This window comes from Astyanax mexicanus, chromosome 6 (assembly GCF_023375975.1).
Source record: "Astyanax mexicanus isolate ESR-SI-001 chromosome 6, AstMex3_surface, whole genome shotgun sequence".
Taxonomy (NCBI): Eukaryota; Metazoa; Chordata; class Actinopteri; order Characiformes; family Acestrorhamphidae; genus Astyanax; species Astyanax mexicanus.
Window position 1 is genome coordinate 49,111,246 of NC_064413.1, and position 18,067 is coordinate 49,129,312.

Consider the following 18,067-nt stretch of genomic DNA (forward strand, 5'->3'; position numbering starts at 1 on the left):
GAAGTAGAGAGAGTGAGAAATAGAGACGTAGAGAGAGAGTGAAAAAGAGAGTGAGAAATAGAGAAGTAGAGAGAGAGTGAGAAATAAAGAGAAATAGAGACGTAGAGAGAGAGTGAAAAAGAGAGTGAGAAATATAGAAGTAGAGAGAGTGAGAAATATAGAAGTAGAGAGAGAGAGTGAGAAATAGAGACGTAGAGAGAGAGTGAGAAATAGAGACGTAGAGAGAGAGTGAGAAATAGAGAAGTAGAGAGAGTGAGAAATAGAGACGTAGAAAAGAGTGAGAAAGAGAGAGTGAGAAATAGAGAAGTAGAGAGAGAGTGAGAAATAGAGACGTAGAGAGAGAGTGAGAAATAGAGAAGTAGAGAGCAAAAGAGAGAGTGAGAAGTAGAGAGCAAAAGAGAGAGTGAGACAGAGAAGTAGAGAGCAAACGAGAGAGTGAGAAGTAGAGAAGTAGAGAGCAAAAGAAAGAGTGAGAAATAGAGAAGTAGAGAGAGAGTGGGAAAGATAGTGAGAATTAGAGAAGTAGAGAGAGAGTGAGAAAGAGAGAGTGAGATAGAGAAGTAGAGAGAGAGTGAGAAATAGAGACGTAGAGAGAGTGAGAAAGAGAGAGTGAGATAGAGAAGTAGAGAGAGAGTGAGAAATAGAGTGAGAAATAGAGACGTAGAGAGAGAGTGAGAAAGAGAGTGAGAAATAGAGGAGTAGAGAGCAAAAGAGAGTGAGAAATAGAGAAGTAGAGAGCAAAAGAGAGAGTGAGAAGTAGAGAAGTAGAGAGCAAAAGAAAGAGTGAGAAATATAGAAATAGAGAGAGAGTGGGAAAGAGAGTGAGAATTAGAGAAGTAGAGAGCGAAAGAGAGAGTGAGAAAGAGAGAGTGGTTGCTAAGGTAGTTGCTAAGCAGTTAATAGGTGGTTGCTAAACCCTGGCTGGGGTGCCGGGGTGTCCAAACTTTTGACTGATAGCTGCTCCATACAGCAGCTCCTCCATACACTCACAGTACTGGAGGAGCAGGGGAGAGAAGGGGTTCCGTGCGCAGAGCTGCTCGTGTGCGAGATGGAACTCTGGGCCCCCCATTCATTTCTATGGGAAAACTTCGTACGAAAATTGTACGAAAACCGTACGTCGTATCGCTTCGCAACCTCCTATTAATTTAAAGATCTCGGTAAGATCTATAAGCTCGCCGAATTTGGTCTTCGTATCTCAAAAATTGTGGCGGTTACGGACGTTTAAAATTTCGCCCCATTCATTCCTATGGGGAAAAAATGCGTACGTTTACGAAGTTTTTACGAAAACCGTACGATAAATCGCTCCAAAAAGCACAAGCACGCTAAGTTGGCATAGGTCCTACGATCCGTGAAAGTTTCGTGATTCTACGTTGAAAGCTCTAGGAGGAGTAGCGTACAGAAAAAAAGGCGTAAGAATAATAATAATAATAATAATAACTAGAAAAGGAAAGTTCGATAACGAACTTTAAGTTGGCTTGGAAAAGTACGTTAAATAGTTAAATAACGTTGAATAGTTAAAATGGTTGCTAAGATATTTCTGTCTAAAGCGTGTGAAGAGTGGTTGCTATGCTGTTGACTTTCGGCTAAATGTTGAAGTCCAAAAAGTTTTGGCTAACATGGTGAAAAGCTTATAATTATCTTATAAAGTAAAGTGCTGCTAAGTGGTTGCTAGGTAGTTGCTAGGCAGTTGCTAATGTAGTCCACATCGTTGCTTAGTGTTTGCTAATTGGTTGCTAGGCAGTTGCGAACATATTCAAGGTGGTTGCTAAGCTGTTGCTAACTTGTTGCTAGGCAACTCCTAACGTATTCCAAATGGTTTTTAAGTGGTTATTAGGCAGTTTCTAATATTTTCCAGGTGGTTGCTAACTGGTTGCTATGGTATCCGGGGTGGTTGCTAAGGTGTTGCTAGGTGGTTGCTAAGGTGTTGCTATGGTATCTGGGGTGGTTGCTAAGGTGTTGCTAGGTGGTTGCTAGAGGGTTAATAGGTGGTTGCTAAGGTGTTGCTATGGGATCCGGGGTGGTTGCTAAGGTGTTGCTATGGTATCCGGGTTGGTTGCTAAGGTGTTGCTAGGTGGTTGCTAAGGTGTTGCTATGGTATCCAGGGTGGTTGCTAAGGTGTTGCTAGGCGGTTGCTAGGGTGTTGCTAGGCGGTTGCTATGGTATCCAGGGTGGTTGCTAAGGTGTTGCTAGGTGGTTGCTAAGGTGTTGCTGTGGTATCCGGGGTGGTTGCTAAGGTGTTGCTAGGTGGTTGCTAAGGTGTTGCTATGGTATCCTGGGTGGTTGCTAAGGTGTTGCTAGGTGGTTGCTATGGTGTTGCTATGGTATCCAGGGTGGTTGCTAAGGTGTTGCTAGGTGGTTGCTAAGGTGTTGCTATGGTATCCTGGGTGGTTGCTAAGGTGTTGCTAGGTGGTTGCTAAGGTGTTGCTAGGTGGTTGCTAAGGTGTTGCAATGGTATCCAGGGTGGTTGCTAAGGTGTTGCTAGGTGGTTGCTAGGCGGTTGCTTAGGTGTTGCTATGGTATCCGGGGTGGTTGCTACGGTGTTTCTAAGTGGTTGCTAAGGTGTTGCTAGGTGGTTGCTAAGGTGTTGCTATGGTATCCAGGGTGGTTGCTAAGGTGTTGCTAGGTGGTTGCTAAGGTGTTGCTATGGTATCCAGGGTGGTTGCTAAGGTGTTGCTAGGTGGTTGCTAGGTGGTTGCTAGGGTGTTGCTAGGTGGTTGCTAAGGTGTTGCTATGGTATCCAGGGTGGTTGCAAAGGTGTTGCTAGGGGGTTGCTAGGTGGTTGCTAGGGTGTTGCTAGGTGGTTGCTAAGGTGTTGCTAGGTGGTTGCTAAGGTGTTGCTATGGTATCCAGGGTGGTTGCTAACGTGTTGCTAGGTGGTTGCAAGGTGGTTGCTAAGGTGTTGCTAGGTGGTTGCTAGGGTGTTGCTAGGTGGTTGCTAAGGTTTTGCTAGGTGGATTACTAAGGTGTTGCTATGGTATCCAGGGTGGTTGCTAAGGTGTTGCTAGGTGGTTGCTAAGGTGTTGCTATGGTATCCAGGGTGGTTGCTAAGGTGTTGCTAGGCGGTTGCTAAGGTGTTGCTATGGTGTCTGTGGTGGTTGCTAAGGTGTTGCTAGGTGGTTGCTAAGATGTTGCTATGGTATCTGGGGTGGTTGCTAAGGTGTTGCTAGGTGTATCTGACTGGTCGCTAGGCAGTTGCTACCATTTCTAAAGTGGTTGCTAAGCAGTTGCTAACGTTTTCCAGGTGGTTGCTAAGGTGTTGCTATCTGGTTGCTAGGCAGTTGCTAACGTATTACACATGGTTGCTAAGTGGTTGCTAGGCAGTTGCTAATGTTTTCCAGGTGGTTGCTAAGGTGTATCTAACTGGTTGCTAGGCAGTAGTAGATAAAAAGAAAGAGTGTTAAATGTAGAAGTACAGAAAAAGGGAGAGCCTGAAATAGAGAAGTAGAGAGAAAATCAGCGTGAGAAGTAGAAAAAGAACACCCGAGAATGTGAGAAAAAGAGTGACAAGTAGAGAGAAATATTGAGCGAGAGAAAGAGAATTAGGGAAAAAGAGAGATCGAGAAATAAAGAAGTAGAGAAAGAAAGAGGATGTAGTAGAGAGATAGATAGAAAGAGAAAGCAAGACAGAAAAGTAGAGTGAAAGAGAAGTAGAGAGAAGAGCGAGAAATAAAGAGTAAGAGAGAAATAGAGAAATAGAAAAGTAGAAAGAAAGAGACATAGAAAAGTAGAGAGAGTGAGAAATAGAGAAGTAGAGAGAGAGTGAGAAAGAGAGAGTGAGAAATAGAGAAGAAGAGAGCAAAAGAGAGTGAGAAATAGAGAAGCAGAGAGAGAGTGAGAAATAGAGAAGTAGAGATAGAGTGAGAAAGAGAGAGTGAGAAATAGAGAAGTAGAGAGAGTGAGAAAGAGAGTGAGAAATAGAGAAGTAGAGAGAGAGTGAGAAATAGAGACGTAGAGAGAGAGTGAAAAAGAGAGTGAGAAATATAGAAGTAGAGAGAGTGAGAAATATAGAAGTAGAGAGAGAGAGTGAGAAATAGAGACGTAGAGAGAGAGTGAGAAAGAGAGAGTGAGATAGAGAAGTAGAGAGAGAGTGAGAAATAGAGTGAGAAATAGACGTAGAGAGAGAGTGAGAAAGAGAGTGAGAAATAGAGACGTAGAGAGAGAGTGAGAAATAGAGTGAGAAATAGAGACGTAGAGAGAGAGTGAGAAAGAGAGTGAGAAATAGAGGAGTAGAGAGCAAAAGAGAGTGAGAAATAGAGAAGTAGAGAGCAAAAGAGAGAGTGAGAATTAGAGAAGTAGAGAGCGAAAGATAGAGTGAGAAAGAGAGAGTGGTTGCTAAGCAGTTAATAGGTGGTTGCAAAGCCCTGGCTGGGGTGCCGGGGTGTCCAAACTTTTGACTGATAGCTGCTCCATACAGCAGCTCCTCCATACACTCACAGTACTGGAGGAGCAGGGGAGAGAAGGGGTTCCGTGCGCACAGCTGCTCGTGTGCGAGATGGAACTCTGGGCCCCCCATTCATTTCTATGGGAAAACTTCGTACGAAAATTGTACGAAAACCGTACGTCGTATCACTTCGCAACCTGCTATTAATTTAAAGATCTCGGTAAGATCTATAAGCTCGCCAAATTTGGTCTTCGTATCTCAAAAATTGTGGCGGTTACGGACGTTTAAAATTTCGCCCCATTCATTCCTATGGGGAAAAAATGCGTACGTTTACGAAGTTTTTACGAAAACCGTACGATAAATCGCTCCAAAAAGCACAAGCACGCTAAGTTGGCATAGGTCCTACGATCCGTGAAAGTTTCGTGATTCTACGTTGAAAGCTCTAGGAGGAGTAGCGTACAGAAAAAAAGGCGTAAGAATAATAATAATAATAATAATAACTAGAAAAGGAAAGTTCGATAACGAACTTTAAGTTGGCTTGGAAAAGTACGTTAAATAGTTAAATAACGTTGAATAGTTAAAATGGTTGCTAAGATATTTCTGTCTAAAGCGTGTGAAGAGTGGTTGCTATGCTGTTGACTTTCGGCTAAATGTTGAAGTCCAAAAAGTTTTGGCTAACATGGTGAAAAGCTTATAATTATCTTATAAAGTAAAGTGTTGCTAAGTGGTTGCTAGGTAGTTGCTAGGCAGTTGCTAATGTAGTCCACATCGTTGCTTAGTGCTTGCTAATGGGTTGCTAGGCAGTTGCGAACATATTCCAGGTGGTTGCTAAGCTGTTGCTAACTTGTTGCTAGGCAATTCCTAACGTATTCCAAATGGTTTTTAAGTGGTTATTAGGCAGTTTCTAATATTTTCCAGGTGGTTGCTAACTGGTTGCTATGGTATCTGGGGTGGTTGCTAAGGTGTTGCTAGGTGGTTGCTAGAGGGTTGCTAGGTGGTTGCTAAGGTGTTGCTATGGGATCCGGGGTGGTTGCTAAGGTGTTGCTATGGTATCCGGGTTGGTTGCTAAGGTGTTGCTAGGTGGTTGCTAAGGTGTTGCTATGGTATCCAGGGTGGTTGCTAAGGTGTTGCTAGGTGGTTGCTAGGGTGTTGCTAGGCGGTTGCTATGGTATCCAGGGTGGTTGCTAAGGTGTTGCTAGGTGGTTGCTAAGGTGTTGCTAGGTGGTTGCTATGGTGTTGCTATGGTATCCGGGGTGGTTGCTAAGGTGTTGCTAGGTGGTTGCTAAGGTGTTGCTATGGTATCCAGGGTGGTTGCTAAGGTGTTGCTAGGTGGTTGCTAGGTGGTTGCTAGGGTGTTGCTAGGTGGTTGCTAAGGTGTTGATTTGGTATCCAGGGTGGTTGCTAAGGTATTGCTAGGTGGTTGCTAAGGTGTTGCTAGGTGGTTGCTAAGGTGTTGCTATGGTATCCGGGGTGGTTGCTAAGGTGTTGCTAGGTGGTTGCAAGGTGGTTGCTAAGGTGTTGCTAGGTGGTTGCTAGGGTGTTGCTAGGTGGTTGCTAAGGTTTTGCTAGGTGGTTGCTAAGGTGTTTCTAAGGTGTTGCTAGGTGGTTGCTAAGGTGTTGCTATGGTATCCGGGGTGGTTGCTAAGGTGTTGCTAGGTGGTTGCTAAGGTGTTGCTATGGTATCCTGGGTGGTTGCTAAGGTGTTGCTAGGTGGTTGCTAGGCAGTTGCTAAGGTGTTGCTATGGTATCCTGGGTGGTTGCTAAGGTGTTTCTAGGTGGTTGCTAAGGTGTTGCTAGGTGGTTGCTAAGGTGTTGCTATGGTATCCGGGGTGGTTGCTAAGGTGTTGCTAGGTGGTTGCTAGGCGGTTGCTTAAGTGTTGCTATGGTATCCGGGGTGGATGCTATGGTGTGGTTGCTAAGGTGTTGCTAGGTGGTTGCTAAGGTGTTGCTATGGTATCCAGGGTGGTTGCTAAGGTGTTGCTAGGTGGTTGCTAAGGTGTTGCTATGGTATCCTGGGTGGTTGCTAAGGTGTTTCTAGGTGGTTGCTAAGGTGTTGCTAGGTGGTTGCTAAGGTGTTGCTATGGTATCCTGGGTGGTTGCTAAGGTGTTTCTAGGTGGTTGCTAAGGTGTTGCTAGGTGGTTGCTAAGGTGTTGCTATGGTATCCAGGGTGGTTGCTAAGGTGTTGCTAGGTGGTTGCTAAGGTGTTGCTAGGTGGTTGCTAAGGTGTTGCTATGGTATCCGGGGTGGTTGCTAAGGTGTTGCTAGGTGGTTGCAAGGTGGTTGCTAAGGTGTTGCTAGGCGGTTGCTAAGGTGTTGCTATGGTGTCTAGGGTGGTTGCTAAAGTGTTGCTAGGTGGTTGCTAAGATGTTGCTATGGTATCTGGGGTGGTTGCTAAGGTGTTGCTAGGTGTATCTAACTGGTCGCTAGGCAGTTGCTACCATTTCTAAAGTGGTTGCTAAGCAGTTGCTAGGCAGTTGCTAATGTTTTCCAGGTGGTTGCTAAGGTGTTGCTATCTGGTTGCTAGGCAGTTGCTAACGTATTACACATGGTTGCTAAGTGGTTGCTAGGCAGTTGCTAATGTTTTCCAGGTGGTTGCTAAGGTGTATCTAACTGGTTCCTAGGCAGTAGTAGATAAAAAGAAAGAGTGTTAAATGTAGAAGTACAGAAAAAGGGAGAGCCTGAAATAGAGAAGTAGAGAGAAAATCAGCGTGAGAAGTAGAGAAAGAACACCCGAGAATGTGAGAAAAAGAGTGACAAGTAGAGAGAAATATTGAGCGAGAGAAAGAGAATTAGGGAAAAAGAGAGATCGAGAAATAAAGAAGTAGAGAAAGAAAAAGGATGTAGTAGAGAGATAGATAGAAAGAGAAAGCAAGACAGAAAAGTAGAGTGAAAGAGAAGTAGAGAGAAGAGCGAGAAATAAAGAGAGAGTAAGAGAGAAATAGAGAAATAGAAAAGTAGAAAGAAAGAGACATAGAAAAGTAGAGAGAGTGAGAAAGAGAGAGTGAGAAATAGAGAAGTAGAGAGAGAGTGAGAAAGAGAGAGTGAGAAATAGAGAAGTAAAGAGAGTGAGAAATAGAGGCGTAGAGAGAGAGTGAGAAATAGAGAAGTAGAGAGAGAGTGAGAAATAGAGACGTAGAGAGAGAGTGAAAAAGAGAGTGAGAAATATAGAAGTAGAGAGAGTGAGAAATAAAGAGAAATAGAGACGTAGAGAGAGAGTGAAAAAGAGAGTGAGAAATATAGAAGTAGAGAGAGTGAGAAATATAGAAGTAGAGAGAGAGAGTGAGAAATAGAGACGTAGAGAGAGAGTGAGAAATAGAGACGTAGAGAGAGAGTGAGAAAGAGTGAGAAATAGAGAAGTAGAGAGAGTGAGAAATAGAGACGTAGAAAAGAGTGAAAAAGAGAGAGTGAGAAATAGAGAAGTAGAGAGAGAGTGAGAAATAGAGACGTAGAGAGAGAGAGTGAGAAATAGAGAAGTAGAGAGCAAAAGAGAGAGTGAGAAGTAGAGAGCAAAAGAGAGAGTGAGACAGAGAAGTAGAGAGCAAACGAGAGAGTGAGAAGTAGAGAAGTAGAGAGCAAAAGAAAGAGTGAGAAATAGAGAAGTAGAGAGAGAGTGGGAAAGATAGAGTGAGAATTAGAGAAGTAGAGAGAGAGTGAGAAAGAGAGAGTGAGATAGAGAAGTAGAGAGAGAGTGAGAAATAGAGTGAGAAATAGAGACGTAGAGAGAGAGTGAGAAAGAGAGTGAGAAATAGAGGAGGAGAGAGCAAAAGAGAGTGAGAAATAGAGAAGTAGAGAGCAAAAGAGAGAGTGAGAAGTAGAGAAGTAGAGAGCAAAAGAAAGAGTGAGAAATATAGAAATAGAGAGAGAGTGGGAAAGAGAGTGAGAATTAGAGAAGTAGAGAGCGAAAGAGAGAGTGAGAAAGAGAGAGTGGTTGCTAAGCAGTTAATAGGTGGTTGCTAAACCCTGGCTGGGGTGCCGGGGTGTCCAAACTTTTGACTGATAGCTGCTCCATACAGCAGCTCCTCCATACACTCACAGTACTGGAGGAGCAGGGGAGAGAAGGGGTTCCGTGCGCAGAGCTGCTCGTGTGCGAGATGGAACTCTGGGCCCCCCATTCATTTCTATGGGAAAACTTCGTACGAAAATTGTACGAAAACCGTACGTCGTATCGCTTCGCAACCTGCTATTAATTTAAAGATCTCGGTAAGATCTATAAGCTCGCCAAATTTGGTCTTCGTATCTCAAAAATTGTGGCGGTTACGGACGTTTAAAATTTCGCCCCATTCATTCCTATGGGGAAAAAATGCGTACGTTTACGAAGTTTTTACGAAAACCGTACGATAAATCGCTCCAAAAAGCACAAGCACGCTAAGTTGGCATAGGTCCTACGATCCGTGAAAGTTTCGTGATTCTACGTTGAAAGCTCTAGGAGGAGTAGCGTACAGAAAAAAAGGCGTAAGAATAATAATAATAATAATAATAATAACTAGAAAAGGTAAAGTTCGTGAACGAACTTTAAGTTGGCTTGGAAAAGAACGCTAATAACGTTAAAAAGTTAAAATGGTTGCTAAGCTTTTTCCGTCTGAAGAGTGTGAAGAGTCATTGATATGCTGTTAACGCTAAATGCTAAAAACGCTGACATCTAAAAACATTTGGTTAAACGCTGAAATCTAAAAACATTTGGTTAAACGCTGAAATCTAAAAATGTTTGATTAAACGCTGAAATCTAAAAACGTTTGGTTAAACGATGAAATCTAAAAACATTTGGTTAAACGCTGAAATCTAAAAACGTTTGATTAAACGCTGACATCTAAAAACGTTTGGTTAAACGCTGAAATCTAAAAACGCTTGTTTAAATGCTGAAATCGTAAAACTTTTGGTTAAGCTTTTGATTGCTAATGTGTTGCTAGGCGGTTGCTATAATTTCTGAAAAGGTTGCTAAGCTGTTGCTAGGCAATTGCTAATGTTTTCCAGGTGGTTGCTAAGCTGTTGCTAACTGGTTGCTAGGCAATTGCTAACATAAAACAGGTGGTTGCTAAGGTGTTGCTAGGTGGTTGCTTGGGTGTTGCTAGGTTTTTGCTATCATTTCTAAAGTGGTTGCTAAGTGGTTGCTAGGCAGTTGCTATCGTTTTCCTAGTGGTTGTTAAGGTGTTGCTAAGTGGTTGCTAGGCAGTTGCTATCATTTCTAAAGTGGTTGCTAAGTGGTTGCTAGGCAGTTGCTATCGTTTTCCTAGTGGTTGTTAAGGTGTTGCTAAGTGGTTGCTAGGCAGTTGCTATCATTTCTAAAGTGGTTGCTAGGCAGTTGCTAACGTTTTCCCAATGGTTGTTAAGGTGTTGCTAAGTGGTTGCTAGGCAGTTGCTTTCGTTTCTAAAGTGGTTGGTAAGTGGTTGCTAGGCAGTTGCTAACGTTTTCCAGGTGGTTGCTAAGTGGTTGCTAGGCAGTTGCTAACGTTTTCCAGGTGGTTGCTAGGCAGTTGCTAAGTGGTTGCTAGGCAGTTGCTAACGTTTTCCAAGTGGTTGCTAGGCAGTTGCTAAGTGGTTGCTAGGCAGTTGCTAACATTTTCCAGGTGGTTGCTAAGTGGTTGCTAGGTAGTTGCTAACATATTCCAGGTGGTTGCTAGGCAGCTGCTAAGTGGTTGCTAGGCAGTTGCTAACGTTTTCCAGGTGGTTGCTAAGTGGTTGCTAGGCAGTTGCTAACGTTTTCCAGGTGGTTGCTAGGCAGTTGCTAAGTGGTTGCTAGGCAGTTGCTAACGTTTTCCAAGTGGTTGCTAGGCAGTTGCTAAGTGGTTGCTAGGCAGTTGCTAACGTTTTCCAGGTGGTTGCTAAGTGGTTGCTAGGCAGTTGCTAACGTTTTCCAGGTGGTTGCTAGGCAGTTGCTAAGTTGCTGCTAGGCAGTTGCTAACGTTTTCCAGGTGGTTGCTAAGTGGTTGCTAGGCAGTTGCTAACGTATTCCAGGTGGTTGCTAGGCAGTTGCTAACGTTTTCCAGGTGGTTGCTAAGTGGTTGCTAGGCAGTTGCTAACGTATTCCAGGTGGTTGCTAGGCAGTTGCTAAGTGGTTGCTAGGCAGTTGCTAACGTTTTCCAGGTGGTTGCTCAGTGGTTGCTAGGCAGTTGCTAACGTTTTCCAGGTGGTTGCTAAGTGGTTGCTAGGCAGTTGCTAACGTATTCCAGGTGGTTGCTAGGCAGTTGCTAAGTGGTTGCTAGGCAGTTGCTAACGTTTTCCAAGTGGTTGCTAGGCAGTTGCTAAGTGGTTGCTAGGCAGTTGCTAACGTTTTCCAGGTGGTTGCTAAGTGGTTGCTAGGCAGTTGCTAACGTTTTCCAGGTGGTTGCTAGGCAGTTGCTAAGTGGTTGCTAGGCAGTTGCTAACGTTTTCCAAGTGGTTGCTAGGCAGTTGCTAAGTGGTTGCTAGGCAGTTGCTAATGTTTTCCAGGTGGTTGCTAGGCAGTTGCTAAGTTGTTGCTAGGCAGTTGCTAACGTTTTCCAGGTGGTTGCTAAGTGGTTGCTAGGCAGTTGCTAACGTATTCCAGGTGGTTGCTTGGCAGTTGCTAAGTGGTTGCTAGGCAGTTGCTAACGTTTTCCAGGTGGTTGCTAAGGTGTTGCTAAGTGGTTGCTAGGCAGTTGCTAACGTTTTCCAGGTGGTTGCTAAGGTGGTTGCTAAGCAGTTATTAGGTGGTTGCAAAGCCCTGGCTGGGGTGCCGGGGTGTCCAAACTTTTGACTGATAGCTGCTCCATACAGCAGCTCCTCCATACACTCACAGTACTGGAGGAGCAGGGGAGAGAAGGGGTTCCGTGCGCAGAGCTGCTCGTGTGTGAGATGGAACTCTGGGCCCCCCATTCATTTCTATGGGAAAACTTCGTACGACATTTGTACGAAAACCGTACGACGTATCGTCGAAACGTTAAAATTTTCGGAAAGAACGCGGTAAGTTCTATAGACCGTCCGATTTTTGTCTTTGTATGTCAAAAATTGTTACCTACACAGTCGTTGAAAGTTGTCCCCCATTCATTTCCTATGGGAAAAAAAAGCGTACGTTTACGAAGTTTTTACGAAAACCGTACGATGTATCGCTTAAAAAAGCACAAGCAACCTATTCGGGTATAGGTCCTACGATACTGCAAAATTTCGTGGTTCTACGTCAAAAGCCCTAGGAGGAGATAGTGATTAAATTTTGAGCGCGGAATAATAATAATAACTAGAAAAGGTAAAGTTCGTGAACGAACTTTAAGTTGGCTTGGAAAAGAACGCTAATAACGTTAAAAAGTTAAAATGGTTGCTAAGCTTTTTCCGTCTGAAGAGTGTGAAGAGTCATTGACATGCTGTTAACTTTTGGCTAAATGCTAAATGCTAAAAACGCTGAAATCTAAAAACATTTGGTTAAACGCTGAAATCTAAAAACATTTGGTTAAACGCTGAAATCTAAAAACGTTTGATTAAACGCTGAAATCTAAAAACGTTTGGTTAAACGCTGAAATCTAAAAACATTTAGTTAAACGCTGAAATCTAAAAACGTTTGATTAAACGCTGAAATCTAAAAACGTTTGGTTAAACGCTGAAATCTAAAAACGTTTGATTAAACACTGAAATCTAAAAACTCTTGTTTAAATGCTGAAATCGTAAAACTTTTGGTTAAACTTTTGATTGCTAATGTGTTGCTAGGCAGTTGCTATCATTTCTGAAAAGGTTGCTAAGCTGTTGCTAGGCAGTTGCTAATGTTTTCCAGGTGGTTGTTAAGCTATTGCTAACTGGTTGCTAGGCAATTGCTAACATATACCAGGTAGTTGCTAAGGTGTTGCTAGGTGGTTGCTAGGGTGTTGCTAGGTTGTTGCTAAGGTGTTGCTATGGTATCTGGGGTGGTTGCTAAGGTGTTTCTAGGTGGTTGCTAGGTGGTTGCTAAGGTGTTGCTATGGTATCCGGGGTGGTTGCTAAGATGTTGCTAGGTGGTTGCTAAGGTGTTGCTATGCGGTTGCTAAGGTGTTGCTATGGTATCTGGGGTGGTTTCTACGGTGTTGCTAGGCAGTTGCTAACGTTTTCCAGGTGGTTGCTAAGGTGTTGCTAAGTGGTTGCTAGGCAGTTGCTAACGTTTTCCAGGTGGTTGCTAAGGTGTTGCTAAGTGGTTGCTAGGCAGTTGCTATCGTTTCTAAAGTGGTTGCTTGGCAGTTGCTAATGTTTTCCATGTGGTTGCTAAGTGGTTGCTAGGCAGTTGCTATCATTTCTAAAGTGGTTGCTAAGTGGTTGCTAGGCAGTTGCTAACGTTTTCCTAGTGGTTGTTAAGGTGTTGCTAAGTGGTTGCTAGGCAGTTGCTATCATTTCTAAAGCGGTTGCTAGGCAGTTGCTAACGTTTTCCATGTGGTTGCTAAGTGGTTGCTAGGCAGTTGCTATCATTTCTAAAGTGGTTGCTAAGTGGTTGCGAGGCAGTTGCTAACGTTTTCCAAGTGGTTGCTAGGCAGTTGCTAAGTGGTTGCTAGGCAGTTGCTAACATTTTCCAGGTGGTTGCTAAGTGGTTGCTAGGTAGTTGCTAACATATTCCAGGTGGTTGCTAGGCAGCTGCTAAGTGGTTGCTAGGCAGTTGCTAACGTTTTCCAGGTGGTTGCTAAGTGGTTGCTAGGCAGTTGCTAACGTTTTCCAGGTGGTTGCTAGGCAGTTGCTAAGTGGTTGCTAGGCAGTTGCTTACGTTTTCCAAGTGGTTGCTAGGCAGTTGCTAAGTGGTTGCTAGGCAGTTGCTAACGTTTTCCAGGTGGTTGCTAAGTGGTTGCTAGGCAGTTGCTAACGTTTTCCAGGTGGTTGCTAGGCAGTTGCTAAGTGGTTGCTAGGCAGTTGCTAACGTTTTCCAGGTGGTTGCTCAGTGGTTGCTAGGCAGTTGCTAACGTTTTCCAGGTGGTTGCTAAGTGGTTGCTAGGCAGTTGCTAACATATTCCAGGTGGTTGCTAGGCAGTTGCTAAGTGGTTGCTAGGCAGTTGCTAACGTTTTCCAAGTGGTTGCTAGGCAGTTGCTAAGTGGTTGCTAGGCAGTTGCTAACGTTTTCCAGGTGGTTGCTAGGCAGTTGCTAACGTTTTCCAGGTGGTTGCTAGGCAGTTGCTAAGTGGTTGCTAGGCAGTTGCTAACGTTTTCCAAGTGGTTGCTAGGCAGTTGCTAAGTGGTTGCTAGGCAGTTGCTAACGTTTTCCAGGTGGTTGCTAAGGTGTTGCTAAGTGGTTGCTAGGCAGTTGCTAACATTTTCCAGGTGGTTGCTAAGGTGGTTGCTAAGCAGTTATTAGGTGGTTGCTAAGCCCTGGCTGGGGTGCCGGGGTGTCCAAACTTTTGACTGATAGCTGCTCCATACAGCAGCTCCTCCATACACTCACAGTACTGGAGGAGCAGGGGAGAGAAGGGGTTCCGTGCGCAGAGCTGCTCGTGTGTGAGATGGAACTCTGGGCCCCCCATTCATTTCAATGGGAAAACTTCGTACGACATTTGTACGAAAACCGTACGACGTATCGTCGAAACGTTAAAATTTTCGGAAAGAACGCGGTAAGGTCTATAGACCGTCCGATTTTTGTATTTGTATGTCAAAAATTGTGGCGGTTACGGACGTTTAAAATTTCGCCCCATTCATTCCTATGGGAAAAAAATGCGTACGTTTACGAAGTTTTTACGAAAACCGTACGATGTATCGCTTAAAAAAGCACAAGCAACCTATTCGGGTATAGGTCCTACGATACTGCAAAGTTTCGTGGTTCTACGTCAAAAGCCCTAGGAGGAGATAGTGATTAAATTTTGCGAATAGAATAATAATAATAAGAAATAGAAAAGGTAAAGTTCGTGAACGAACTTTAAGTTGGCTTGGAAAAGAACGCTAATAACGTTAAAAAGTTAAAATGGTTGCTAAGCTTTTTCCGTCTGAAGAGTGTGAAGACTCATTGATTTGCTGTTAACGCTAAATGCTAAAAACGCTGAAATCTAAAAACATTTGGTTAAACGCTGAAATCTAAAAATGTTTGATTAAACGCTGAAATCTAAAAACTTTTGTTTAAACGCTGAAATCTAAAAACATTTGGTTAAACGCTGAAATCTAAAATTGTTTGATTAAACGCTGAAATCTAAAAACGTTTGGTTAAACGCTGAAATCTAAAAACATTTGGTTAAACGCTGAAATCTAAAAACGTTTGATTAAACGCTGAAATCTAAAAACGTTTGGTTAAACGCTGAAATCTAAAAACGCTTGTTTAAATGCTGAAATCGTAAAACTTTTGGTTAAACTTTTGATTGCTAATGTGTTGCTAGGCGGTTGCTATTATTTCTGAAAAAGCTGCTAAGCTGTTGCTAGGCAATTGCTAATGTTTTCCAGGTGGTTGCTAGGCAGTTGCTAAGTGGTTGCTAGGCAGTTGCTAACGTTTTCCAAGTGGTTGCTAGGCAGTTGCTTAGTGGTTGCTAGGCAGTTGCTAACGTTTTCCAGGTGGTTGCTAAGTGGTTGCTAGGCAGTTGCTAACATATTCCAGGTGGTTGCTAGGCAGTTGCTAAGTGGTTGCTAGGCAGTTGCTAACGTTTTCCAGGTGGTTGCTAAGTGGTTGCTAGGCAGTTGCTAACGTATTCCAGGTGGTTGCTAGGCAGTTGCTAAGTGGTTGCTAGGCAGTTGCTAACGTTTTCCAGGTGGTTGCTAAGTGGTTGGTAGGCAGTTGCTAACGTTTTCCAGGTGGTTGCTAAGTGGTTGCTAGGCAGTTGCTAACGTTTTCCAGGTGGTTGCTAGGCAGTTGCTAAGTGGTTGCTAGGCCATTGCTAACGTTTTCCAAGTGGTTGCTAGGCAGTTGCTAAGTGGTTGCTAGGCAGTTGCTAACATTTTCCAGGTGGTTGCTATGTGGTTGCTAGGTAGTTGCTAACATATTCCAGGTGGTTGCTAGGCAGCTGCTAAGTGGTTGCTAGGCAGTTGCTAACGTTTTCCTTGTGGTTGCTAAGTGGTTGCTAGGCAGTTGCTAACGTTTTCCAGGTGGTTGCTAGGCAGTTGCTAAGTGGTTGCTAGGCAGTTGCTAACGTTTTCCAGGTGGTTGCTAAGTGGTTGCTAGGCAGTTGCTAACGTATTCCAGGTGGTTGCTAGGCAGTTGCTAAGTGGTTGCTAGGCAGTTGCTAACATTTTCCAGGTGGTTGCTAAGTGGTTGCTAGGTAGTTGCTAACATATTCCAGGTGGTTGCTAGGCAGCTGCTAAGTGGTTGCTAGGCAGTTGCTAACGTTTTCCAGGTGGTTGCTAAGTGGTTGCTAGGCAGTTGCTAACGTTTTCCAGGTGGTTGCTAAGTGGTTGCTAGGCAGTTGCTAACGTTTTCCAGGTGGTTGCTAGGCAGTTGCTAAGTTGTTGCTAGGCAGTTGCTAACGTTTTCCAGGTGGTTGCTAAGTGGTTGCTAGGCAGTTGCTAACGTATTCCAGGTGGTTGCTAGGCAGTTGCTAAGTGGTTGCTAGGCAGTTGCTAACGTTTTCCAGGTGGTTGCTCAGTGGTTGCTAGGCAGTTGCTAATGTTTTCCAGGTGGTTGCTAAGTGGTTGCTAGGCAGTTGCTAACGTATTCCAGGTGGTTGCTAGGCAGTTGCTAAGTGGTTGCTAGGCAGTTGCTAACGTTTTCCAAGTGGTTGCTAGGCAGTTGCTAAGTGGTTGCTAGGCAGTTGCTAACGTTTTCCAGGTGTTTGCTAAGTGGTTGCTAACTGGTTGCTAGGCAGTTGCTATAATTTCTAAAGTGGTTGCTAAGTTGTTGCTAAGTGGTTGCTAGGCAGTTGCTAATGTTTTCCAGGTGGTTGCTAAGGTGTTGCTAAGTGGTTGCTAAGCAGTTAATAGGTGGTTGCTAAAACCTGGCTGGGGTGCCGGGGTGTCCAAACTTTTGACTGATAGCTGCTCCATACAGCAGCTCCTCCATACACTCACAGTACTGGAGGAGCAGGGGAGAGAAGGGGTTCCGTGCGCAGAGCTGCTCGTGTGTGAGATGGAACTCTGGGCCCCCCATTCATTTCTATGGGAAAACTTCGTACGACAATTGTACGAAAACCGTACGTTGTATCACTTCGCAACCTGCTATTCATTTAAAGATCTCGATAAGATCTATAAGCTCGCCGAATTTGGTGTTCGTATCTCAAAAATTGTGGCGGTTACGGACATTTAAAATTTGGCCCCATTCATTCCTATGGGAAAAAAATGCGTACGTTTACGAAGTTTTTACGAAAACCGTACGATGTATCGCTTAAAAAAGCACAAGCAACCTATTCGGGTATAGGTCCTACGATACTGCAAAGTTTCGTGGTTCTACGTCAAAAGCCCTAGGAGGAGATAGTGATTAAATTTTGCGAATAGAATAATAATAATAAGAATAAGATTACGAAGAACAATAAGTTGGCTTTTCCAAGCCAACTTAATAACTAGAAAAGGCAAAGTTCGTGAACGAACTTTAAGTTGGCTTGGAAAAGAACGCTAATAACGTTAAAAAGTTAAAATGGTTGCTAAGCTGTTTCTGTCTGAAGAGTGTGAAGAGTCGTTGATATGCTGTTAACTTTTGGCTAAACGCTAAATGCCAAAAACACTGAAATCTAAAAACGTTTGGTTAAACGCTGAAATCTAAAAACGTTTGGTTAAACGCTGAAATCTAAAAACGTTTAGTTAAACGCTGAAAACTAAAAACGTTTGTTTAAATGCTGAAATCGTAAAACTTTTGGTTAATCTTTTGATTGCCAATTTGTTGCTAGGCAGTTGCTATCATTTCTGAAGTGGTTGCTAAGCTGTTGCTAGGCAGTTGCTAATGTTTTCCAGGTGGTTGCTAAGCTGTTGCTAACTGGTTGCTAGGCAGTTGCTAACATATTCCAGGTGGTTGCTAAGGTGTTGTTAGGTGGTTGCTAGGTGGTTGCTAAGGTGTTGCTATGGTATCCGTTGTGGTTGCTATGGTATCCGGGGTGGTTGCTAAGGTGTTGCTAGGTGGTTGCTAGGTGGTTGCTAGGGTGTTGCTAGGTGGTTGCTAAGGTGTTGCTATGGTATCCGGGGTGGTTGCTAAGGTGTTGCTAGGTGGTTGCTAGGCAGTTGCTATCATTTCTAAAGTGGTTGCTAAGTGGTTGCTAGGCAGTTGCTAACGTTTTCCTAGTGGTTGTTAAGGTGTTGCTAAGTGGTTGCTAGGCAGTTGCTATTGTTTCTAAAGTGGTTGCTAAGTGGTTGCTAAGCAGTTGCTAACGTTTTCCAGGTGGTTGCTAAGTGGTTGCTAACTGGTTGCTAGGCAGTTGCTAACGTTTTCCTAGTGGTTGCTATGGTATTGTTAAGTGGTTGCTAGGCAGTTGCTATCATTTCTAAAGTGGTTCCTAAGTGGTTGCTATGCAGTTGCTAACGTTTTAATAGTGGTTGCTAAGGTGTTGCTAGGCAGTTGCTATCATTTCTAAAGTGGTTGCTAAGTGGTTGCTAGGCAGTTGCTATCGTTTTCCTAGTGGTTGTTAAGGTGTTGCTAAGTGGTTGCTAGGCAGTTGCTATCATTTCTAAAGTGGTTGCTAGGCAGTTGCTAACGTTTTCCTAATGGTTGTTAAGGTGTTGCTAAGTGGTTGCTAGGCAGTTGCTATCGTTTCTAAAGTGGTTGCTAGGCAGTTGCTAACGTTTTCCCGGTGGTTGCTAAGTGGTTGCTAGGCAGTTGCTTTCATTTCTAAAGTGGTTGCTAAGCTGTTGCTAGGCAGTTTCTAACGTTTTCCTGGTGGTTGCTAAGGTGTTGC